At 38.2% G+C, this 26,684-nt stretch overlaps 1 protein-coding gene across 2 annotated transcripts in view; it reads left to right on the forward strand.

The window, feature by feature from the left end:
- The first annotated feature begins 6,215 nt into the window (after window positions 1-6,215).
- Window positions 6,216-26,684, forward strand: part of LOC124118948 (HEAT repeat-containing protein 5B-like) — a 126,419-nt gene continuing 105,950 nt past the window's right edge. Inside the window, exon 1 of one of the 2 annotated variants that reach the window (XM_046481289.2) lies at window positions 6,216-6,344. The gene's annotated coding sequence lies outside the window, so the exon portion shown is untranslated. Of the gene's footprint in view, window positions 6,345-25,860; window positions 26,196-26,684 lie in introns of those variants that run through there. The other variant, XM_046481295.2, reaches the window with a different exon arrangement.

Below are 26,684 nucleotides of genomic sequence, written 5' to 3' on the forward strand. Positions count from 1 at the left end.
TTTTATACTCTGACACAAAATGTATTATGATATTTTACGCATTACATTAGTCTGAAATCTTAATACTGCCCGGAAAATTAAAAATAATGCTCATATAATTTTAGCAAATTAACCGAAATGTGCCGGAAATCCGTTACGTCATCATCGGAAGAGGGGACGTAACTCCTCACTCCCGTCCTTCACTCGCGCACCAAATTCCTTTCACTAATAATAATCATGTTCGAACCGTTGCCGTTCAAAGATTTCAAATCGAGTGACAAATTTAGTGTTTTGTGTTTAACTTTTCTCAAAATCACAAACAAGTACAGGGTTCGGCGCCTCAGCAAATGTCACCGAGCGAAAACGGCAACTATTGCGAAGCGAACACGGCACCATAATTTTTTCACCTTGGTTTTAAAAAACACACAAGACATTCAGCTCACATCTCCACTTGCAAAGACAATTAATTGTGAAATAATAACCACTTTATGTTTACGTTATAAATTTGCCTCTACTCCAATTTACCTGCAGACTTTGATCGGAAGGCGCAACTAAACTATTTTGAGAAAACATCACAATGTCAAGCTGAAACTGTATTTAAGATGCACAACAGGGTGCTGTTAAATCACAATTATTCACGTGTAACTATATCAAGGTATTGGAGTGTGACAATCTATGAGACTTTGATGACAAATATGCCTGATATTTGTGGATGAGAGATGAAGCGGGGCCGTTTTCGCCAGAAGATTCAGTGACGTTTTAGATATGTTTCTTTGTTGTTTGCGCCGCACTCAGCCATGGCGGCGGTCTGTAACGGCCTTGTCACTGTCAGGGGTCACATTTTTGTTGCACTATTGTTGAGAAATCAAATGCAATTAAAGTGCTTAGTGGTGTAAGAAAATTTAAGGTCTACAGGTCTTTTATGCCTGATCTTTTTTTCCTTAATTGTCTTTCGGTTTTGTCTCAAACTCAGCACAAACATCTAACTACTATTTAACATTGAAGAAATATAAAAAAAAGATTCCTGAAGTAAACAGTTTATTTGACAAAACAATGAGGGCAGGTATGTGTTCTATTTGACTTGACACAATATGACCTACTGCGAAGTAAACCTCCTTTTTTCCTGCCTGAGAAAACAGACGAAACATGATTGAAAATATCGTAAATAAACTGAAAGTAGAGGTTTTTCTTCCGCAAATACCTGGTATCAATATCTAGCAAGTTTTATCACATCATTTCAAAACTTCTAGATAATAGTATATGACAAATTTGTAAACCAATAAAGATTAACTTCTGGGCGACTGACTCACTTGCCCTGAATTTAGGACTACAGGTGAATATTTTTTCATAGGTAACATCTCTTAAAGCGTCATGGGTAAGGGGACTTGTGTCCTCAGGTGCTAAAAAATGGAAGCCCTTGTTTAAATCTACATATCCTTATTTGTGTAAACTTCGTGAATTATGATAAGTAATGAGTTTTGGAAAGGTTGTTTTCAGTCATTTAAAATGCTTGATAAGAAAATCAAGCCAGAATCTTTCAGTAGTTTTTTAACTTTACCAATTTTTCATAACCCTAATATTCAAATTAATAGGAACTAATTTTTCTTGAAATACTGGTTTGAGAAGGGTTTCTCTCAAGTTGTAGACTTGGTCAAGGCAAATAAGGAGTGTTTATCATATTAGGTATTGAATGAAATGTATGGTATTTGTTCATCCTATTTAGAATTTTATGGTGTTGTCAGCAGCATTAAACAATACCTTAAAACTCTTAATATTGTTGAAGTTACTACGGATTATGTGGAGGACCAGCCCTGAGTCATAAAAATTATGTGTATTATCAGGTTCAAAGCATATTTGTTTTTCATTGGTTTCAACAGAAGTAAATCCAAATGGTGGGAATTACAATTTGAAAACTTAAATTGGAACAATATTTGTCATAAAATATTCAGTACAACATATAGGATGTCAAACAGCGATGGTTTCAATACAAAATTACCCACATAATTCTCAACACCAATACTTTTCTGTATATACTTAATTATGTTCAAAATGATCTGTGCTCCTTCTGTCACAATGAAAAGGAAACAATTACTCACTTTGGGGATGAAGTGTCAGTGTGGATAGACCAGTGTTTTCATGTTTATAATATGACATTTTGTGCAGAATTGATACTTTTTGGAGTCAAAGAGAACATCAAAACAGATAAAGTGTACGATTTATTCTTAGTTATTACAAAATTCTATATCTATAGATGTAATTCCAAAATACAAAACCTTATTTTCATGTTTATAACAAAAATGAAACTTTTTCACCATACAACATTGAAAATGTTATTGCTTTCAAGACAGGTAATCAACAGAAATTCTATGGAGCTTGGATGCTGTATCATAAACTTTTCGAAAAGCAGCTTTTAATTTTATACTTAAGACTTTAATGTTTGGAACCATGTACACTTTCCTGCACTGCAATATGATATATAAACTTTAATAGTTTATGCATACTTGCTATATGCAGTATGTTTGTATTACTAGAGTGAATGTGTGAGTGAGAAGTATGTTATTAAGATGTACTAATAAGTTGTGCTATATGTTTCCTGCTACCCTGTGCAGAAGCGCATTTTATGTAGCAGGTACTTCTTTTTCAAAACAATAAAATAAAATAAAAGTGGCGACGGACATTTGTTTTCCTATTCCACAATAGTCTGTACAGGGAAATTCAAACAACCCTACTCTAGCTGGGGACAACCTGTTAAATATATAAAAGCGCAAACAGTCAGCTGTTGTTAGGTATTTAAATAGCCATAGGGCTAGGGACACTACAAAACACGTTGGATACTTGCCTGCTTGCATAACCACGATCATATACCTGATAATCAAGCCATTTATTTTACAAATCTGGTATTCTGAATGTTGAATTTTTTTTTAGCAATACTTCAACACAATTATTGACACATGAGTAGTACAAAATTGTATGTAAAAGTCAAGAAAACATAACATGCATACCTTTTTTTTGTGAGGAAGTGTCAACTTGTCAAATGTTCGGATACAACATAGATATATACCCGAATTGAAGAGATATTGCCTCTCTTTTATGCTAATGTAACATATAATACATTTTTTAATCCTTACAATCAAGCTGCGTCAAAGTTAGACTGCAATATATAAACGAAGACAATTAACATAAAGAAGACACTGATGCCAAATCGAAAACTGAAGGTAAATGACGTCACATAAAGACAGTACAACTACAAAATTAAAAACACAGATAACCTTTCGTCATCCTGTAAGTAATCAAACAGGTCCTTACAACAAGCTTGTCTAAAAGTCTACAAAATATTACCCCTGGTTGTGACCAGACAGGGTAAAATTAAAAGCTGGACCAGATAATCCAGTTATTGGTACCATGAGCATCGATCCAAACCGATGACATGCATCAAACAAGTCAGCGAACCTGACCCCGGTCCCGTTAGTCGCCTCTTTTTGTAGGGACATGCATAGTTACAAGAAGCATGGGTGCAGAAGACCTGTTCTAACCCGGACCTTCACGGCGTTAGGTAGATGGCAAGCAACGAGATGTGCAAGTGTCTGCATGTAAAACATATTCCTTTTGAAATCAGACTAAAACGGCGCGGCTTTCAAAACGGCACCATATCTGCCAGGATATCCTTCTTGTACAGAAGGAATGTTATGAAAAACAGACATGTCGTCATGGACGTATTCCTCACAAACGTAAAATATTCTCATACATGTATTATGAACCAAATAAGCACTCCATTTCAACTTTATCCAAACATTTTCAGATGTAAACACGCGTTGCTTATCAACATTCACGCATATATTGACCAACATTATTTCTACAGTTATATTTCATCATAGTTATTCAATCATAACACTTTATTCGTGTACCTAAACAGTTACATCCTCGGACAAATATTAAAGGCTTTCATAAGGAAAGTTCCCAATTCATAATGCCGAAGTTGGTTTGTACGTGGTGACGTAGGTTTGTTTGTTTGTTGCTTAACGCAGCACTCATCATGCAATATTCCAGCTATATATATTAACGGCGGTATGCAGATAATCGAGTCTGGACCAGACAATCCAGTGATTGATATCACGAGCATCGATCCACGCAAAAAGGACACGATGACTTGTATCAACCAAGTCAGCGAGCCTGACCACCCGCGATACGGTTAGTCGCCTCTTACGACAAGCATAGTCGCCTTTTACGGGTGATGAAGGTAGAAGAACCACTATTACATACAGTATGAATTAATTAAACACTATCAGTCCATCTTCTTGGGGTTGTCTACCTATATTTCTCCTTTGTTCTTTGAAGCCGCAGCTGCGCTCAGCAATATTCCAGCTGTATGACATCTGTCTGTAAATAATCGATTCTAGATCAGACAATCCAGTGGTCGACATAACGAGCATCGAAGAACGCAACTGAAATTTGACGTCATGCAATCACCCAAGTCACGGAGCCTCACGAACCGATCACTCTTTCCGAGGCAAGGGCGTTGACTGACCATAAAAGTCCAGTTTCCACCCTGGCTGAACTAGGCTGGAATTTCCAGACTCAGTCGTAGTGACACCAATAGCTGTTGCGATTTGTGTCCCTTCTATGTCCCTCCTATATTAACCAATCAGATTCCAACTCATATATCACTTGCATTTGCTTCAAATAAAATGGCGTCGCCCAGTGAAGAAGATTCTGATCGACAATCAAGATCTATGTTGAAATAAAACGGGTCTAACTTCGCGAAGTACACAAATCACGCGAGCACCTTGATTAACAACATGAAAAGATTTGGAAAATATCTGTTGACGCTTAGTTGTCTGGAATCGATCGAAATCTGCACGGCAGTTTTCGTCACGCGAATTTGATTGGACTATGCATAAACTCGTTAGTCCAGCCAAAATATAACTCCATAATTCTAGCCTAGTTCGGCTGGGGTGGAAACGTTACTTTTCTAGTCAGTTAACACCCTTGCCTCGGGAAGATGCTTGTGATCGGGAAATCCATATTATATTTTCTCAGAAAATACTGTAGGTAGCCTAATATTATAGTATAATATGTTTGTTTGATGATGTAGAATAAGATATGGGGACATTACGCTAACGCTAACGCTAAAAAAATATAATAACTCCTTACATATTTATAACCCATAACCCCTCGTTGCTAGAAGGTTATTCTCTAAAAGTATTTCGGTAAATATGGTTATTCTCTCACACTCTCCATCCGGCCTGATGTCACCTACGTCTTATTCTATAAAACATATTGAGGTATTTTTGCTACATTTTGGATACCGAAAAAAACACCACATAAGCCCAGTTTATATAATGTGAAGTAAAGTGCATCCAATAATTATATTTGAAATAACAATCAATGAGTTGTATATACCCGAAGAATATTCCTACATATTTTTCAAACATGTTTGTTGTTTCTTTTCCGATCCAAAAAGGTCCAAATGCATATGAAGGGCTAGATCTATACCATTGATAATTTCGCGACAGAGCGCTGCACATACAAAAAAGACCCTCTACTTTTGTGCTTTGGTCTAAGAAATATATTTATTTACAATAAATTTTAAAGCAAAGCCCCAATTTCATTACTCTAATACAAAAGCAATTAAACGTAAAATATGTCTGCCTTGTAAGGACGATTCGCCACATTTTAGTTTATTTAACAAATAATTATCATTATGTGTTTTATAAACATTGTAAATGAAGACATTTTAAACTGGTTAAATTTAAAACGTTACTTTATTGTAAATATGAGGATTTTAGGAGGCGCCGAAACATATTGAGATTGCCAAGAAAGGCATATAGGCACCATTCCTTCAAATGTCTTGGTTTTACGCGTTTTTGCATTGATATGAATAACCTAAAAAAAAAATTGCTTGTAATGCAGTACTGTATTGTTTTATGATCAAAACAACACTTACGTAAAGTAGTAAAACGATATTTGATAACAGTGTCTGAAAAATAGAATATATTTCTATGATCTTTGTCAGTTTAGATATATGTAGGCCCTAGGCGTTTATATTCGTTCATTATAATATTTTCAGATTTATGCTATAGAGTAACTAAACTTTATTTCACTATAAATATTCCTTCAGTAGATTTCATAAAGATGCTGTCGACATGAGTTTCATTCCTGCTCATCCTGGCTGAATCCTCACACACACAGGTGCCCTCTCAGACATGACGTCATTTCCATACATTGAGCATGCGCAAGCACACTTGCCTATCTGGCGAGGAAAGGAAGTGCTCAACACCGACTATCGCGAAGAAATTACTTGGGATTTTCACGGATTCTCGAGATTCTGAGTGGTGATTTTGTGTGTAATGTGTTGATCATCGAAGGTCAGTATTCATTTTTCTATTCACTGTTTTTCCAAACGCGATACTTCATAGAGATGTCCTTTGACACCGGCCGAGTCTGTTGACCCGTCATCGAGTTTACTTGTCATTGGTGAATGAATGGTGATGACAGTCTCACGCTTAAGAATGAAAACTGTTGATTCTACGGGTATGTCACTGCGGAAACTTCTACATATTGGTCTTTGTTTCCAGATAACCGATACGTGTCCAGTAATGACGTTTGCTCAGTAAGCATAGATATATTATGTTCGGGTCTCGTATATATATTTTGTACTGACGAAATAGACCTGTACGTGTTGATATCGTCAGGATGCGGTTGTCGCAGTAGTAAACGTCTTTAGACACATTTAGATTACAATATTATACTTAGGCCTATATTCACAATTATGTAGTTAATTTTCCCAGGGTCAGATCCAGGATATTATAAAAGGGGGGATTGCACTTGGGTAATTTGCAAACTGATGGGGGTGGGGGAAGATTCCTACCCAAAAGCCTACCTCCAAAATCACTAATAGGGCCTACTATATGTAGATTCTAAACCATTATCAGTAATTTTACTTTTACAACCAAATCAACATTTCATCATAGTAGGAAATGCACAAACAAAATGCAATCTGATGTAAAAAAGGGGTGGGGTGTCCTCTCTGTCTTCCCCGCCCCCTCTTCAAGGATCTGCCACTGTCGCCAGTTATGCAGGTATGTTCTATTTTGTAAACAACATAAAATACATATGATTTAAAATATTTATTATCTTGTCCCTGATTTGATGTAATTCACAACATATTAATGCCATGGAACATATGCATAATAAGACTTTGGAAATATAATTATTCTTTTGGCAGGATTCTTTATTTAAGTACCACAGAACCTTATGATTTTGTCATTAGAAATGGAACTATGGGCTCGGCAAATTGGCAATCCCAGTACATGTAATTTAAGTCGTTACAAAACTGCTGTGTATGTTTGCTCACACAAATTTTCTGATGCATAAAACAATAGTTTAACAATAATGATTATCATTATTATGCATAAACATTGTCTCCATTTATCTCAGGACACTTACCGTATTCGACGTAATAAGCGCCCATGGCGACATTTGCTAAGATATTGGCTAGTGAACAATCCCAATTAGCAACCCTTCCGATTGATCAATGTACACAAGACTTATTTATTCGCGTATAATACGCACTCGTGTGTTATATGCACCCTTAATTATGGGCATTTAATTCTGGAAAAATATATCTGTCGTACATAAACATTTCAGGCTGTCGGCATAAAACACGAAATTTATCTTTCGACTCTGTTTTTTTTCCACCAAAATAACATTCTAATAAGAGCCCCCTATTTCTATTTTTGAGAGCACCCTGGGCGCTTATTACGTCGAATACGGTAACTAAAAAAGTTAGGTGTATGCTGAAAATGGGCAACAGACCCTTTTGTGTGTGTTCTTTACAAAGGTAATACTTGGTATCTCTTAAATTGCAGTGCTATCTTTGCAAATGATTGAAGAGTTTTATTAGCCTTTGTCATATTTGTTTTGTGTCCAGTGTAGTTCATCTGGGAAGATTATTGCTCCAAATGTTTCCAGTTAAAAGTAGAAGGTATATAAACAACATAACAATGTTAATGATCAAAATATGTATTCGTCTGCAAAAGATTGCAAAAATGTTTTGGCCATATTTAACAATGACTGAATGCACCTAAGGAGATGCTTAAAACCATACACAATGACTGAAGGAGTTTAATTTGTTTTCTGACATGGGGTGGAGGTAAGCAAATTAAATTCAAACATTGATGAAAATACAACTGGTGTGATAATAGTTACTTGGCAATTATATATAACCCTTCTGTGGTGGACTGCCTCCGTGGTCTAGTGGTAGAGCATCCGTCCGGAGAGCGGAAGGTCCTGGGTTCGGTCCCCAGCCGCGTCATACCAAAAGACGTTAAAAGATGGTACTTGTTGTTACCCTGCCTGGCACTTGGCATTAAGAGGCTAAAACAAGGACTGGTTGGCTCGGAGTCAGTATACTGTGTCTGTGTGGGGTATTTATGTTAAACTGCGGCATGGTATCTCAGTGGGCTAGCACTTTAAATCCGCATCAGTCCGGACTAGTACAAGCAGCCACACAAACACACACACACATGTACATGCATGTCGCTATATAAGTGCAATACTCTTGTATGCGGCGTTAAACCCCATTTCACCTCACCTCACCTTCTGTGATGCTGTCTTCTGTTTTAAGACCTGTATAATACAATAAAATATGGACTGTTGTGTAAATGTTCAGTCGTCATACTAAGGGGGCATTTATAAAGATTACTTACACTCTGGCATAGAAGTTGTAGACTAACATCTAGTCTCTCACAGAAAAAACAAGAAACAAAAACAGTTGTTAAATTATCTTAATAAAATATAATAAAAAGGAGCCCAGAGACTTAATTTTAATGAAACTGCAGTAATCTAGACTTGCCCACTACTATAGACTTGCATGGGCTGTCCTGGATATATTTGTTTCAGGGTCTGTGTACACAAACAGACTATAGAAGTTGGTCCGGGGGCACTTATTGTGCTTGACATTTTATGTGTAGTGTGAGAAGAACAAGTGGGACAGTGATGTATTTAGCCACTGTCAGCAATAACTAGATCATCATCATCATCATTTTCATCATCATCGTTTGTAGAAACATTGCTGGACAAGGCACCATTCCAGTGGTTAGGAAGGAGAGCAACAATCACCACCCTCAGGGCACAAAATTACACAATCAGCTGTGTTGCATGCTGAAAACACATTTTGTAAGCTTCCACAATAGTAACAGGTGCCCTTTTCTTCCCTCCCCACATGAGAATACTGGTATATATTGTACCAACAAGAACAGTTTAGGTATAGAGCTCTAGATAAAATGGCATATTTGCGTGAAATGTGTAAAAAAAATAATCACCATAACCTTATAAATTATGAGTTGTTGGCATTCAAATAAACTTGAAAATATAGAAAAGTGTCAATAGTATAACGCCACTGTGCGAAATTCGCCAATGTAGGCTTTTCAGCTTGCGTAACAGTATCTCTTTACATATCTTAATTTACTGATTGAATGCAGGCATCACTTATACATGAACTCTACTGCAGCGAATAACAGCATGCCAAAAAGTATGTTGTCTGGCTTATCTACCTCTGTTAGGAGCTAAGGTAGATTCACATTAGAAGTCACCTGAATCACAGTTTGAAGCAGAATTATGTTTTAAAAAGGTCCACTCACTTGTTTAAAATACCCAAATAGACTGAACCAACGGAGTAAAAATATATTGTTTGACCACAGAAATTGTCAATATCCAAAGTGAGTGAGTGAGTAAATACTCAGTAGCTAAAACATCAACTGGAGCAGTGAAAGTACAATGCAAGGATTGTTGGGGTTCCATTCCTAGGCTATTATGATAAATTGTAAGAACATCTCACCTTTACATCATTATAGCAAATCCACTAGTGTTGCCAGGGCAATTGCAACAAATGTGAACCCATGAAGATCTGAGTCAGAATAGGTCTTTAGCAACCCATTCTTGCCAAAAGAGGCGAGTAACAGGGTCGGGTGGTCAGGCTTGCTGACTTGGTTGATGCATGTCACCATATCCCAATTGCTTGGATTGATGCTCATGATATCAATCACTGGGTTGTCTGGTCTAGAGTCGATTTTTGTACAGATCACTGTCATCTAGCTGGAATATGTGTGGGATTAAACAACAACAAAAAGCCAAAAATGTGGGCTAAACCTTTTTTGATTGTTTTAAGGCTATTTCTGGACAACATATCAACATGGTCAAGATGCTGGAGGCAAGAAAAGGAATAAAATTGGAAAAGGATTGCATGTTTGTCAAATACAAGAAAAACACAAACAAACCTATGCATCAGTTAATCATGTTGACAGAAAAGCAGTGATGGAAACTATTATGTGTTAGTTCAGTACATAACATATAGCCAAACTCTTAAAAATGGCAAATTTCTACTTGTCCATGTGAAACCTTAGCTATTTGACAGTTTGGCAAGGACTGGTGCCAATATTTAACGCTGCAGAAAAGAGAGATTGTATCTGTGATCATTATGAGAGATGTGTTATTTGTGGATAATAATCCTCACATTAAAATGATATAATGGGTTCAAGTGGACATGAACAATATGTAGTGAATTTATGATAATTTGCTTTCTTCAGAAAGTTTTATTATTGTTTTGAGAAAAACTATATTATTTCCCTGGCTGATCTAACCTGTTTGAGGCATGTAATTTGAAACACCACATTTTGTAGGAGTCAGTGTGTGATTTGGCCCTTCTTTGACCACCCACATGAAGATGCAGCCATATTGTTTTATCCTTGGGCAGACGCCTGATCAATATACTAACCCCCATTTCCTCATTCCATCACAGACACCTCCTGCTAACAGTACAGAAAATTAATCATCAATTGTTAAAGCAGAGATGCTAAAGAATTGTGAGACATGAAGTTATGAGTCATCCCTGGCCAAGCTAAGCCCCCATTCACAATGTGGTTGACAATTCATTGATTATTTTTTTGGTCCAAGAGAGATTAAATTTGCATTTTTCTTTTACATTGATTTTGTATTTGCCCAGACATAATTTGATCATGTTCATTTTTATTTTGTTGTTTGTCATTGTTTGTAATATTCCATTTATAATCAGTATTTCTTTAAGGTGTTTTATATCAAATTGTTTTAATTAACTTGACCACACCTTGGACTAAAGATGACTATTTTGATCTTTGTATATTTTAATTCAGTTAATTAAAAGGATCTTATATAAAATACCTTAATGAAGTATAGATTATAATATATAGTTCTATAAATCAAATTTCAGTTATGTTGAATAAGTAGTGGAAATAAATAATGAAAAATAGTATTTTTTCACTCATGCTCACTGTGTAGGTTTGGTAACTGAGTGGTTCAAGTGTTCACTCATTCGGCTTAAATGAGTTCGATACCAACATTCGGTTTTCTCTTGTGAACACGTGAAGCCCTATCTTTGTATCCCCAACATGAAATTGTTGCAATATTGCTTAAACGGCATGAAACACACACACACACTCACTACCCTTGCCAAAATATCCTCACCTCTTGTCTGCTCAAAGCCTAAGTGCTCTTCCTTGTGGAGGAAGAAGTAGCTGCTGTGTCCTTGATGTGAAATGTACCATACATCATATGCACAGTGTCGACATTTCCACATGGCCAGATACAATAAACAGAATTCCAGTTAGCATGCAAGGGTTGATTAGTTCCACAGACAGTTAACTGATTAGTGATCTTGGCACAAGGGTGATCTGAGAACAGACCTAGTTCCCAGGGTGGCGTGTAGAGGTGATGGAATAGTTATAGAGTTGTTGGATGAGGAAATAACATTTGCAGTGTAAGGGTGAAAGTCATGGGCCCTTGTCATAATATTAATGATGTATAGAATTAAGCATGAACATGCTGAAGGGGACTTTGAAGATCTGGGTAGAATAGGTCTTCAGCAACCTTGGTTGATGCATGTCATCGGTCCCAATTGCATGGATCGATGTTCATGATATTAATCACTGGATTGTCTGGTCCAGACTCGATTATTTACACACCACCATCATATAGCTGTACTATTGCTGATTGCAGCGTTAAAAAACCAACCAACCAACCAACTTTGCTGAAGGGACCCTATTTAAATATATTTGGGAAAACTTCAGGGATCCCAGATTCACCTGTTTGTGGTCCTTGGTTTGCTGGCACCATTCCCAGCACCAATACCTGTTTACCAAAGTGGTAAGTGTCCATGACTGGCATAAGTTAGGGTTTTCATCCCACACAAGCTAGCACAACGTGGTATTATACTGAATGACCAGTGAGTTTTAAACCTTTTTTTAAAACAGAAGTGTTCACCTCTTTATTATCATTCTCTGAGTGCCTTGTGAAAAAAATTGTCGCCTCCCTACATTGTGTAGACATATTTGACATGTTATATTTACTGACTTCGCTGCATTATTTAACTCCTGGACGTCTGATGAAACCTCCTGGACGTTAAATAGTAAGACCCCATAAACCCTCAAACAAAGACTGATTAAAGTTTTGTTGTGATTACGAAATGGTTGCGTTTCAGATGTGGCGCTGTAAGAAAGTAGGATTCCTGCCGCCTCTGCCTTTGTGGCACTATACAGGTTGCCAAGTCCCGGTATAGCATGGCCGCCTCTGCAACACAATAGACCTGCTGAAAACTTGCTTTGTTGTTATTACAGGTTATGCATTGATCCGCAAGTGCATATTGGGATGCATATTGATCCTTACCAACAATTTGGGAAAAATACTTTCTGTATTATTTTGTTGTAATGAAATATTGATCGTTTGTTCAGGTTACATGAGGAGCTTTGCAGTGCAGAGTTATGCAACAAAAAATGTTATGCAAAAGGTTGCTATGTGAGATTAATTTGCTAAGCTCTGCAGGTGCAGTAGAATTATGTGTACTTGCCCATCTGTGGGACATGTGTGAACAGGATGTGCTTAACTGTGGGACACACTGAATCTTCATCACCACGATCACTAATGGTTGGCTGGTTGGTTTGTTGTTTAACGCCGCGCTCAGCAGTATTCCAGCTATATAAGTGCAGAAAGTATGCATGGATTTCACACTAGAAAATGGGTATTACCTTGACAGTTCATATAGTAAATAATCGAGTCTGGACCAGACAGTCCAGTGATTAATATCATGAGCATTGATCCACGCAATTGGGATCGATGACATGCATTAACCAAGTCAGCGAGCCTGATCAACCGATCCTGTTAGTCGCCTTTTACGGCAAGCATGGGTTGCTGAAGACCTATTCTACCCCGGAATCTTCACGGGTCACGATCACTAACGAGAAAGTACGAACTATGTACGTTCTAGTTGGACATGTAGGGGCTGCTTTTTAAAAAAGTTTTATTTTATTCAAACATTCAATGTTTTATGGTGGGGGAGAAAATGATTATGATTATGTTTTTTAATAAGATGACCATGATGACTGCTGATTATAAGAAGACATTTTGGTATGAAAGAATAGTGGGGTATTCATGTTAAACTGTGGCATGGTATCTCAGTGAGCTAGCACTATAAATCGGCATCAGTCCGGACTAGTACAAGCAGCCACACACACACACACACGTACATGCATGTCGCTATATAAGTGCAATAATCTTGGATGTGTCAGGCAACCATGATGGTGTGCTAGATACAGCTTGACTGACAACTTACCCTAATGATGGTTTGTTTGACATGGCATAATGCATCTAATCCCAACTGATGCTGTAATGGACCTTGACTGTTGCAAGAGTGAAAGGTCATGTTGGTTTTAACAATCACCTGATGTGACTGATGCCTTGTGGTCAGGGTAGCAGTAGGAGTCACCAGGTCCACTACTGGAATTAGTACTTGTTCCAGTTAATAATAGTGGTTTATTGTTCTAGTGTGTTATTCAATTTGTCAGCCCATTTCTGGTTTCCTCCAACGCAATATTGCTGAAATATTGCTAAAAGCGACGTACCTCACTCACTCACTCACTCACTCACTCACCCCCTCACCCACTCACTCACCCACCCACTCACCATATGAGGCAACTAACGGGATCAGTTGGTCAGACTTTCTGACTTGGTTGATGCATGTCATGGCATCACAATAGTGTATGTCGATTAGGCTGAAAAATAACTAATGTTGTCTCAGATTACAGGAAATTTTGAATGAGCGCAAATTTAATTTAAAAAAATCATACTTAATAGATAAAACAGCTGAAGTACAAGATAAAATTTCAGTTGATAATTAATGATTTTGATAAAAGTTTATGAAATGGCCTCTCCTCTTGAATGTTCTCTCCATCAGGGAAACAGGAAATCAATCAACACGTCCCTTTTTTCTGCCTTATCTCATACTGATGATATCAATGCCTAGAGGTTACATTGCTCACATCCATCGAGGGACATCTCCTCTATCACTGACTCTTTACAATCTGAACATGGAATCTACAACATGGTAATTGCCCTATCCATTACTGGACACTCTATGTCTAATTAGTTCACGAGATTCCCTCGTCCAGAGGCTGGACAGATCAGAGGCACTTGGTACTGTGAGAAGAGATACCTAGGAATGATAACAAAGTTAGAATGTTAGTTGTATTTGCAAATTAGGCCCCAATGCTGTGTTTGTTGTTGGTGCTGTGTAAACATGTATTAGCCATGCGCAGCCATGGAAGTTATATCTTGGGGATTGAGGTGGGGATAGGTCTCTTGTGACCTATGTTGTCATAATGCAAACTATAATTGAGATTGGGTGTTTACTTCAGTGAGATGGCTGAATGTGTGAAGCCCATTATTGGTGTCCCCCACCGTGATGTTGCTGGAATATTGCTAAAAGTTGCGTTAAAACCATACTCACTCACTCACTCACTCACTCACTGGCCACATCATACCAAAAGATTTTAAAAGATGGTACTTGTTGTTGCTCAGCATTATGGAGATAACTGGATGGCTCTGAGTCAGTATACTGTGTCTCAATGGGGTATTCATGTTAACCTGTGGCATGGTATCTCAGTGGGCTAGCACTATAAAATCGGCATTAGTCCAGACTAGTTTAAGAGAGAGAGCGCGCACACACACGCACACGCATGCACGTTGCTATGTAAGTGCAAAAATCTTGGACGGGACGTTAAACCCCATTTTTCCCTCACCACTCCTCCGATTTACACATCATCTCCCTCTCATGAATTAAAAACTCTATAACCTTGTCAATGCTTGACACATTAATTCACTTTGATAGATAACTGGTATTTTCGGAATCTTAAAATGTCTATGTTGTAGTTAATAATCTCGGAACATGTTAAACGTCACTTCAAGATTTGATTCAAAGATGAGCATGATGAGGATGTTGATGTTCCTTGTGCCTGATTTATATACCTCCCTGAGTTGATGGTTGTCGATCACCAGATAGGTTGCTGGTCACTGACCCTGCACATGCCCAGCAAATTTGATGGCCTGTGTCTTGAGCATGTGGAGTGTGGAAGTGGAGTCCATCTAGTTATGACTGCCCAATGAGGAGACTCCTCTGCCACTTATCTGCACTGATAATGGCAACCATGAATATGATGGGCGAAGCATATGTGCTTGTTGTTAGCATCGCCCCAGGTGACTGGGGAACCTTCAGCTAATGGTCTCCTGGACTCAGCGCTCCATGTTGGATGCCCTCATGGTATTGATAGCACAAGGCAACAAGATTCTCCACAAACATGATGAATGATGATGACACCAGTGGAAGTGACAAGATTGGCAGACACTTAGAGGATGCAGGTCTATTCCTGGAGCCCCTGCTGTGATATTGCTTGTGTGCAGCTTGAAACAGTGTCACTCACTCACACGTTGACAGTACGGATCACACTGTATGTACTGGTTCCTCCTTTGTGTATTGGACAAATATCAGATGTAAATTTGTTTAAATCACATGTCCTTTAATGATGTAAAGGAAGATCTTTAATGATTCTGTCAGACCTATGGATTGGATATCTCAACACTGTTGAGCATTTTGCTTCAGGGAGCAGACTGATGTCACTTCTATGTCAAAAAAATCCCCAGCAACCCATACTTATTGAAGTCTGCAAAAATGAGTATGAGCAGGTCAGCTGGCTAATTACGTGTCAGTGAGTCCTGGCGGCATGGGTTGTTGCTCATGCTTTCAACCACTGGCTTTCCTTGCCCAAACTTGATTAAATTTACATCCATCATGATATAATTGGAATATTGCTGCCGGGGACAACTTTCACTCATTCACTCCTGTAGAAAGAATGTGATTGGGTGGCCACGATAGGTTCAGGCTGTAGATATTTCCCTGGATACATTTCACTGTGCTCAGCCACAGTAAGGTAATACACAAATAAATATGTAACCTATCATTTCGTATCGGTATGTCAGCCCAAGATACGATCACGTCCATACTTGATGAATCATGATGTATCAGTTCCCTGAAGATTCCAGGTTACAATTGGTCTTCAGCAACCCATACTTGTCGTAAGAGGCGACTGATAGGATTAGGTGGTCAGGCTCGCTGACTTGGTTGATGCATGTCATCGTATCACAACTGCGTAGATCAATCATGTCAATCACTGGATTGTCTGGTCCAGACTAGATTATTTACAGACCGCTGTCATATAGCTGGAATATTGCTGAGTGAGATGTTAAACAACAAACAAACAATAACCATGATGTATCGATGTTTGGGTGAATTGTGCCACCCCAGCTGCATACCAGGACAAAAGTCCTGTTGAAGTTCTTCAACCATTTCTAGACATTTTGCATGAATGTCGAGTGTCCTGGGCCCTGATACTACATACTACAGATCATGAGGGTCCCCAGACTGAAATGTTATTGCAACAAACCTTGACAACCCCACCATTCCCTGAATTGAGGACGTTGATTTCACAGCATCTATAATGATAGACTCAGTGTAATTGAAGCAGAAGAAATTATGCCTCATTTTGATGTGAAAAGTCCATCATAAACCCATTTGGATAAGATTAAGTTAGTGTTATTCATTTACCTTTATACACTTTCATTTTATTTTTTTACATCAAATACTGTGTGGGAAGTACTGATTGAATCCATTTAGGGGACTGAAATTCTGAAGTGGCAATGTGGTTTTGAAGTAATTTAATTGTCCTCCCAGCCACAGATAAAGTGAGAGGATTGTTCCTCTTTGAAAGATCAAGGCAAGTAAACCAGTGTTGCGATAAGAGGAGATTTTGTGGTTGATGTGATGGGGCAGATGTAGTGTCTGTGCGGCCTGGCTGGTGTAGGCCTGCCTGATGAGTGCAGGATAGATGGAGGAGGGTGACATTTGGCTCAATTGGTCTGGTAGCAGACCACCATCAGCTGTAACCTCAAATTACATTATTGGGTAACATTTGGATTACACCGGTGATATTTGCCACAGTGTCATGTATAGGCCATACCTTTTGTGTAATGTTTGGTGTTATAGCCGTGCCAGATAGGTAGACTGCCTTTTCTTCATTTTGTTTGTACAGTCCTTTTTGATAGCCATTACGAATTGTAACTTCTGAACCAAAGACATCTTCCTGAATATGGATAAAAGCTTTGAACTTCTTAGACCTTTTGCGCTGTTATATCAACAAAAGACTTCACTTCGGTTTTTATTGAAAGTCAAGTTAGCTTATGTCATGGCCTGTATGTCTGTCGTCAGTTGGGTGTCATGAACATCTTCTCCTGAGAAACCACCGGACCAGTGAAACTGGAACTTCACATGCTTGTTCCGGACAATGATGACACCCCAATTTCTTCAAGAGGTATGAATCCATATTTCAATATGGCTGCTATGGCAGCCATGTGGAAAAAGCCATTTAGCGTTCTTACTCAGCCATTCTTTTCCAATATGAAATGAAATATGGTACGCATGTAGTTTTTAGTGGTGTAGACTAACATCTAGTCACTGAAATGAACATATTTTACAGAAAAAAAGGAGCCCAGAGATTCTCTTCATTTCCTGATACTGCAGTAATCTAGACTTGCCAAACAGTATAGACTTGCATGGGCAGTATTGGATATATTTGTTTCAGAGTGGGGCTGAACATGTATGTTCCCTTTTTCACAAATGTTATTATCATGATTATTAGACCTTTGTGCTTCAGCCATAATGCAAGCGGAAACTTCTTATGACCATTTCTCGGCCATTTATGTTAAAAATGTAATGAAATGTTGTGCTTGTGTATTTTGTAGCAGGGCTCAACACATATGTTCCATTTTTCCTGACATTTTAGATTTTGACCTTTATTTGTTACAGCAGCCATATTGAAAAAGTTAATTATTGCCATTTTCAGCCATTTTTGTTAAAATTGTTATGAAATTTGGTACTTGTTTGGTTAGTTTTGGAATTCACCACTAACATATTCCTCCTCTGAAGTTGCGAGTCTGAAGGAACTACACTCCTTTGCTATGTATGTTTCTTCTTGTGATGACATAGTTTTTTCAGTTCATTAGCATGATTAGATTTGAGTGTTTTAGTGATTTTAGCATTTATGAAACAATCTATATATCCTGAAGAGCTACAGTGCCATGGCAATGTTTTTGCTTGTTCACAGAAACTCCAAAAGAATAAACATGTCTCAAGCTCTGTCTAGCCTATTTTACAGATGAAAAAGTGACGTGGAAATGTGGATTGTTTCAAGTTGTGTAACTTCCTCTTCCTTATTGCTTTGTGATAGAATCGCTTATGATGACTGGCTGTGGCACATATCCGTTTTGTTATGGGATTTGATTGTTCCTCTTTCACGAATCTTTCACTTGTGTATTGATTAGCTCATTGGTTTCTGGATCTGTACGTAGTGAAAAGGAGGTGTCGTAATTCAGGAACAGACACTGAGATAGAATGTTTCGAATCTTTTGAAAGCTCCATTTTTGAAAGGTGAAACCATTCCAGCTCAGACATTGTGGTTTGTACTTTGTGTGAAACTGACATTGTGTATGTAATTACATTAATCTGGTTTTAGCTAAAGTCCTGGGATCATAAAATTTGAGAAAGCAGACAAGTAAAGTTACTCATTTTCACATGGAAGGACTACAAATTACCCTTGGCCTAGTATCAATGTTATTCCTGTGCCCCATTTGCCTTACCAAGCTAGAATGATTAAAACCCAATACAGCCTTTTGTTCAGACTAACATTTGGTCTATGAAATCTTATATTACACAATACTCTTCTTGACCTTAAAAATAAAAAAAATAATTTTCCCTATGCTGATTCCTGTAGAAAAGAGCTAGCTAGAGCTGGCTAGACTTGCTTTTGTATACATGGTTTTTTTTTCTCATAAAATGAATATATTCCACAGTCATGGTGCAGGACTACCTTTTGTTCTGTTTGTTCTGTTCTTCAAAATATATATGTGATAGTGCAATTTTTGTCCCAGCTATTTCAAATTAATGTTAATTAAGGGTTTTAAAAACCAAGTGTACGAATTTGAGCATGAACGTTGTGACTCTAATTAGATGTGAGCGGTAAAACTGGTATAATGGTATATCACAATCTGAAATACAAATGAATATGTATCACAATATGTTTAGAAAATACCAGTATATGGCGTTTTTCAAAATCATGCAGTGAAACATTTTACATAAGTGAATTAAAATTAGGATATTAAAATTGATCCTCTGATCGAAAAAGTGAAACCACTGGCGACCAGTTTCCTGTATATATTGTGTCTGTTACGCATACGGTGTGACCATAGCAACATCCAACAAAATGTGAAATTGTCAAAATGTGTGGGGAAGTTTTTTTTACATTCAGGTTTATCACAGAATTACAGATGAAAGAACGAATGCAATGAATTGTGATATGTATCGAAGTACGTGAATCATTATTGCAATAAATTGCAATTCTCAATTCAGGCCAATCTCCATCACTAATTCCAATGTTAATAATTAAAGATTTAGGGGGTACCTGTATTCAAATGCTATGGCAGTAAACTTCAACAATTCCAGGCCTCCACCCTAATTCAGAACATTGATGTTCACTGAAAACAACCAGATAACTATAAAAGTTGCCAATGACGTTTGCTGAGAGTTACCTGCCCTGGGACTAAAACCTTGACAAAAACAACCCTACTGTTTCAGTGTTAATAAATGCTGTGAGGACATAAAACTACAAATCTTTTCAGACTAATTATCCAAACATTAAAATATTCCACTCCCAACAATGAATATTCAGTGTGGAACGTGTACTTTGTATTAATGTGTATTAGCAATATCCTGAGAATTGATAATTCTACCAGTTAGGCTAACTCTTGAATGAATTTAACATGTGTTTATTCAGGAGTAAATGTGTTTGTCTAAGTACATAAACTGACAGAAAGGTGTTCGTGCCTCCCAATCTGAATCTGGACATCCCATTCCCTAGACCATCATGCTCACCAAACACATCACCTGGACGAGAAGCTACTTACAGGCAGGAGATGGTCACCATGTGTGGTCTGGCTGGGGTCAGAGGTCAGTTAGGTCAAGGACTTGTTTGGCCACTTGGCTGATATTGACCACATGAAGATATCAAGATAGTTCACTAACTTGGACTCCTATTGTGACTATCATTCCAGGTGCTATTGGTGACTGATAGTGTCACTATTGAAATAGCTGAAAGTTAAACCACTATTGCAACACTATTGCAGTTGCTGTACAAAGTTGCCACGGTGGTTTACTGATTACCCTGGTTTGTTCAGAGTGTTGACAATGACTGACATTACCATCTACTGCTGTGAAGTTACACACACTGTCTGAATGGACCTGTCTCTTCAAGGAGGTAAATTTATACAAGTCTAATAATTAATAATTGCCCTTTATTTTGTGTGAGTTCATTGGAGTATGAACCTTCATAGACTGAGTGCCAAACTGTATGAACATTGAAGCTTTTGTACGAACGTCAAAATGTGTTAGTCATATTCTTCATACTCAGTTTCGTGATCATGTGACCAGCCTCTTGTCCAATAGAAACCTTCACATTAAAAAGTATTTTTGTATATGTTATGATTATTATTAGTCTAACAAAGCGGTTATATTAACCATTGTCCATTTTAGTTTGTCATTAATGTTGTGTCTTTACTTCGTATCTCCCAGCATCATCCCACTGTTGGCATGAGGCATCAGCTGTGTGCCACCAGTCTCAATTACTTGCATGCATGATCATGTATATGTTAAGTGCTTTTGAACAAGTTGTTTGAAGATTATGTGCATTTACATTGAATATTATTTTATGTGAATGTATGAGTCATTAAGAATGTATCACCTCCATGTTTTGCAGTTCTTGTCCTTTGATAAAAAAATGTTTGTTGCTTTGAATTTTATAAAACCTTGGGGGTCAATTGTTAGAGGACCAATATAGGACAAACTGGGTCATGTGGGCGGGGTGAAGGGGTGTGTCTGGCTGGGGGTAGGGTACAGATAAGTAAGACGGGATCGGTTGGGGAGGTGATGGAAGTTGCTGCCTGTACTCACTACTCAGTCTCTCCATGCTGGTCGGATGTTCAACACCATCTGTCTGGAGGTGTATTTAACACTGACAGGTTCAATTCATTTGTGACTGTAATTATGTTGATAATCAGTAGTGAGCTCAGATCAATGAGACTGATGGTCAAGTGTCAATTTAACACTGCGTGAAGCAATTATGGACAGCTGCAACATCCAAATCACTTCTTGTTGAATTTTCACAGTATTTGTTGCCCCATAGTATGTGGAGACTTCTTGAAGCCTGCTACAGTGGCACTAAACAATATGGTATTTAGTGACTCACTCACTTTCCAGGGCACAAGTTATTCAGTGTCATTAATATTCAGTTTCTGAAATTATTGTTATTCCTTCTTCTTCTGACCTTCTTCAGTTGCTTTCTAGATCTTCGATCCCCGGCAGTGTCATACCAAAAGACGTTAAAAGATGGTACTTGTTGTTACCCTGTCTAGCGCTCGGCATTAAGGGGCTTAAACAAGGACTGGTGGGCTCGGAGTCAGTATACTGTGTCTGAGTGGGGTATTCAGGTTAAACTGCAGCATGGTATCTCAGTGGGCTAGCACTATAAATCGGCATCAGGCTGGACTAGTACAAGCAGCCACACACACACACGTGCATGCACATCGCTATATAAGTGCAATAATCTTGGACGCGACGTTAAACCCAATTTCACCTCACCTGCATTCTAGATTAGTGGGGTAGCCCAGTAGTTAAAGTGTTCACTTGTAGCTTCAAAGACCAGGTTTGATTCTCACATGGAATTGGATGGTTAATCTGGAACACCCACTTTCACCTGTATGTGTCGTGTTACTGACGTGGATCATTGCACTTGAATGGCTTTAGGTTTGCTTGCTCCAGTTTTGATTACAGAATACAGGCAGGTCATATGTAGGTGTATGCATGTCTGACTCTATCTTTTAGAGACTGTTAATATTTGCTGAATAGTTTTACCAAGAGTAAAACCTGTGTTTTCAGAATGTTGTATGTTCTTTTGAATATTTACCGTTAATACTTTGCTGTTTTAAGTTTACAAATGTTTGCACACATACCTCTTTGCCTGATCTATTTATGTAAGATATGAAGGTCAAATATTTGCACCTAGACATAGTTTGAAAAACCGATTTTCATATTAAACGTACTGTGTGTCAGTTCAGTAACATTGCTAGCCATTAACTCAAAACATAACATTACATGTTTTGCAAGTGAATAATTGTGTGGAACATAGATGACAATGATTTTCTGTCTGTGCATGGTGATGTAAGCTTGGCTGCCATCAATGCACTGCTGTAGCTTGAGCCTTGTGAACACTGAGTGCTGGGAAGTCTCAGGGGATATCAGCAAAAAGCAGGTTCTGACATGATGGATGTGTGTCTGAGATCCGCTGGTGTGTATAGCACAACATGCACTGCCTACAAGCCCTATGTTTGTCTGTGTGTGTGCATTGTCTTACATGCAAGGGCACTGGGTCACTGGAGCATTGTGAAATAGGGATACTTTTGTAGTTTAACAGCTAGCCATAGTTTGTCATTGGGATGGAAAATTTAACCTCACTCAGTCAAAGATACTGTTGTGTTGTGAGACTGTCTGTGTAAATGATTTCTTTACTGTGAATTGCTGCCAAACGGCTGACACAGCATTTAGCATGTGGAGCTGTGTCAGTTACTTTCTTCAAAATTTCGCTTACACCCTAAACCTGATTCTCTCACAACTTAAACCTCATTAATCTCAAAGCCGCATTCTCTCACTACGAAACCTCATTCATTCTGAAACCTTATTCTCTCACTGATGAAACTTATTCATCCTAAGTCTTTGTTCTCTCACAACTTAAGCCCATTCGATCAAATACCTCATTCTCTTCCTACTAAAGCCTCATTCTATCACCACTAAAACCTTATCGTCTCACTGCTAAAACCTCATCACTCACTCTCAAAACATCATTCTCTCACCCCAAAAACAACATTGTCCCACTTCTAGAACCTCATTGTCCCACTCCCAAAACCTCATTCTCTCACTCCCAAAACCTCATTCTCTCACTCCCAAAACCTCATTCTCTCATTGTCCCATTCCCCAAACCTCATTGTTTCACTACTAAAACCTCATTGTCTCACTACTTAGACCTCATTCTCTCAGAACTAAAACCTCATTCTCTCACTCCCTAAACCTCATTCATCTTAAGCCTCATTCTATCACTACTAAAACCTCTTTCTTTGAGCAATCTCACTAAATCCCCCAAAATAACTCACCATTATTGAGTTTAGTATTCAAACTGCCCACTTTTTCTCTGTAGACATCACTCAGTGTTGTACACAGGGCCTATGAGAAAGAGGAAGGGGCTCATTATGATGGTGCAATACAGCTTTATTAAATGAGCACTGCACACTCAATAGTCTGGGTATGTCAAGCACATAGTTGGTCGTAGCCTTGCTGCAAGGCTGTACTGAAAATATAGTCCATGGATGTGTAGTAATTCAATCCTCCTTATAGGCAAGTCTTGATATGTGGACTAGCCTTGCTCCAAGGCTGTACTGAAAGAAAAGTCCATGGCTGTCTAGGAAGTCAATCCTCCTTATAGGCAAGTCTTTATATGTGGACTAGCCTTGCTCCAAGGCTGTACTGAAAGAAAAGTCCATGGATGTGTAGTAATTCTATCCTCCAAATAGGTAAGTCTAGATATGTGGACAGTACAAGGACTCCAGTCTCTTATAGGGACAACTGGTTCTTTTTATTTACATAATCTAGAAATTACGAATTAAACTAATAATTTTTGTCTTAGAGACTTGTGCAAGTCTAAGTGGGTCTGTACTGTGTCCACCATGTCCTGATGGCAGCTGTCTGTTCAAACAATTGTGACTGACTCAGACATCACACTTGCAGACATTAGCTCATTTGCAAACTATTAAAAATTAATAGTCACCAAGCATGCCAAGATGGTCTGCTAAAACTGCAGTGAATAATTGAAAATTACGATGTTTTTGCTCCTGCGCATGTATTGGGACCGTTAGGCCCTGGAGGTTTGTTGCTGTTGTGTTTAAAATTAGGGACCCCACAAATGTTATGTTTTTAACATCATGAACATTAGGGTCATGAAATGAAACCCTTGCTTTCATCATTGATTTCAAAGGCTGTCCAGTGTCAGAAAGTAAGGAGAGAGAAGAAAGTGGGTCCATGACGTTGGTCCACCATAGTCTCTTACTTTTATTATTAGGGTAATTACAAGAACCCCTTAACTTTCCTCATTAATTGGAGCACTGATATACAAGTTACAAATATATTAACATCATAAACAAGTTGCTATGGATGATCTGGATGCACGGCTTGAGTGACCTCCAAGTGACCGTGTCTGCTCATCATGTGACTGAGTGCAACGTCCACACCATCCCTAGCTGTGCAGTATGCGGAGGTAATGGTCACCATGGCACACATCACTGCTTGATGGTCCTAATCTGCTGTCATTGAGACCAAAATAGAAACGAACGGACATTACCAGGAGCATGCTGTCAACCGATAACCAGCATTAAGTCCTTAAACTCACATTTACCCAGTCCCAATATTGTAATTCATTACGTGTTGCATCATTACAGCCTTGGAGACAACTTGCCGTAGCAAGTTGCACCGTTAACAGGATAATGTGTAAGTGTGGAATAGGATGACATTCCATTATCTGCAGGTGGCCATCATAGGGCAGTTTGAGACATGGAAAGATTGGACTAATGTGTTTCTGCAGCTATAGCGATATGAATGTTCCTGTGTACTCTCACACTTATTATAGTCCTGAAAATATTATTTTGATTGTAACGAGCAGCTACAGTTATATTGAAAAGAGCCCCAGTGAGATGGGAAATTCCGAACCTGTGGAAATCTAGACTTGCTTCTCTTTTAGCTATAGCATTACATTCAGGGCTGGGCAGAAAATAAAATAATATGGTTCGGGGATTGTTAGACTAACATCTAGTCTCTGAAATGAACATATTGTACAGAAAAAAACAGTTGTTCAATCGTTTTAATACAAATATAATAAAAGGGAGCCCAGAGACTCTTCATTTTCACTGCAGTAATCTAGACTTGCCAAACATTATAGACTTGCATGGGCTGTATTTGATATATTTGTATCAGGGTCTGTGAGACTGACTATAGGATTTTGAGACTGACGATTTGCTGTGTTTATGTTGAAAGGGATGAAAGTTCAAAACCCAAATGTTATAAATTAAAGATTAAGGGGTCCCTCGACTTGCTATTTAAAATGCCACAACAGGAAACCTCACAGAGGTCTCCTTATTTCAGGCACTACCTTTGTCTACTGAGTTAGTTAGTGTATCGCTGAGATCAATTGTGGGAGGCTCCCCCAGATCTAGGACGAGGAGCAGGGCTGTTCCTGTCTTCTGCCTTGCTGTAACCCAAGCTCCCATGTACAGGGAGCAGTCTGGGACAAGATGACAAACGTGAGACTCCAGTCTTCGTGGCAGCTCCTAACCATCATTGCCTTGCCCACCAGTGTTTCCCGCTCAGCCAGTGTTTGGATGTCAGGGGCCAGGTTCTGAATGAAGACATACTTTGTGCTGTATCGGCAGTTTCCCCACATCTACTGTTTTGAACTAAACAGGCTAAATCAAACAGTTTCGTGTTGAAGGTTTTCGATCCCTTGTGAGATTTGTTTTTTAAATAGGTGGATTGCGTGTTGTGTTTGTTGACAAGGATCGTGTTGCAGGATACAATCTTTGTTCTTGATGACAGCATGGCACCATGGGACACCTAGCGGAGTCATTCATGATTCGGATGTTGCATTAGGTTTCAGGTTGGTGGTCTGCTTCCTTTGATGATAAATGCTTTACTTTGAAATATTTCATGTTAGACAGAAAAAATTAGCGCCAAAGTGAAAATCTGGAAATCATTATTATTTCTTTGACTTCTGTTACTTCTGGTTCTACATTATCGTAATTGTGAACATAAGTGAGAGTGAATTTCTACATTTTGCAACAATTAATTAACAATAAACAGAACCAAACAGAACCAAACAGAACTTTATTTCTCTCAAGCCGACAACCTCTGCATAAGAGGTATGATGAGATTGTATTGGTTGTCATGGGTTAGCTAGAAGATTTTGCAGTTTTCATCATAACATCTGTAAATTAACATGTTTTAAGTACTGATAGTTTTATGCTAACCCTTAGTCTATGAAAGCATTTCTTTAATATATTTCTGTTCTTTTTTTTCAATAGAACCTTTCCTCATCTGCATAATATGGAAATATGGAAACTAGACTTGGTTTAGTTAATTAGGCTTT

This window comes from Haliotis rufescens, unplaced genomic scaffold, assembly GCF_023055435.1.
Source record: "Haliotis rufescens isolate VD_foot unplaced genomic scaffold, xgHalRufe1.0.p SCAF_3, whole genome shotgun sequence".
Taxonomy (NCBI): Eukaryota; Metazoa; Mollusca; class Gastropoda; order Lepetellida; family Haliotidae; genus Haliotis; species Haliotis rufescens.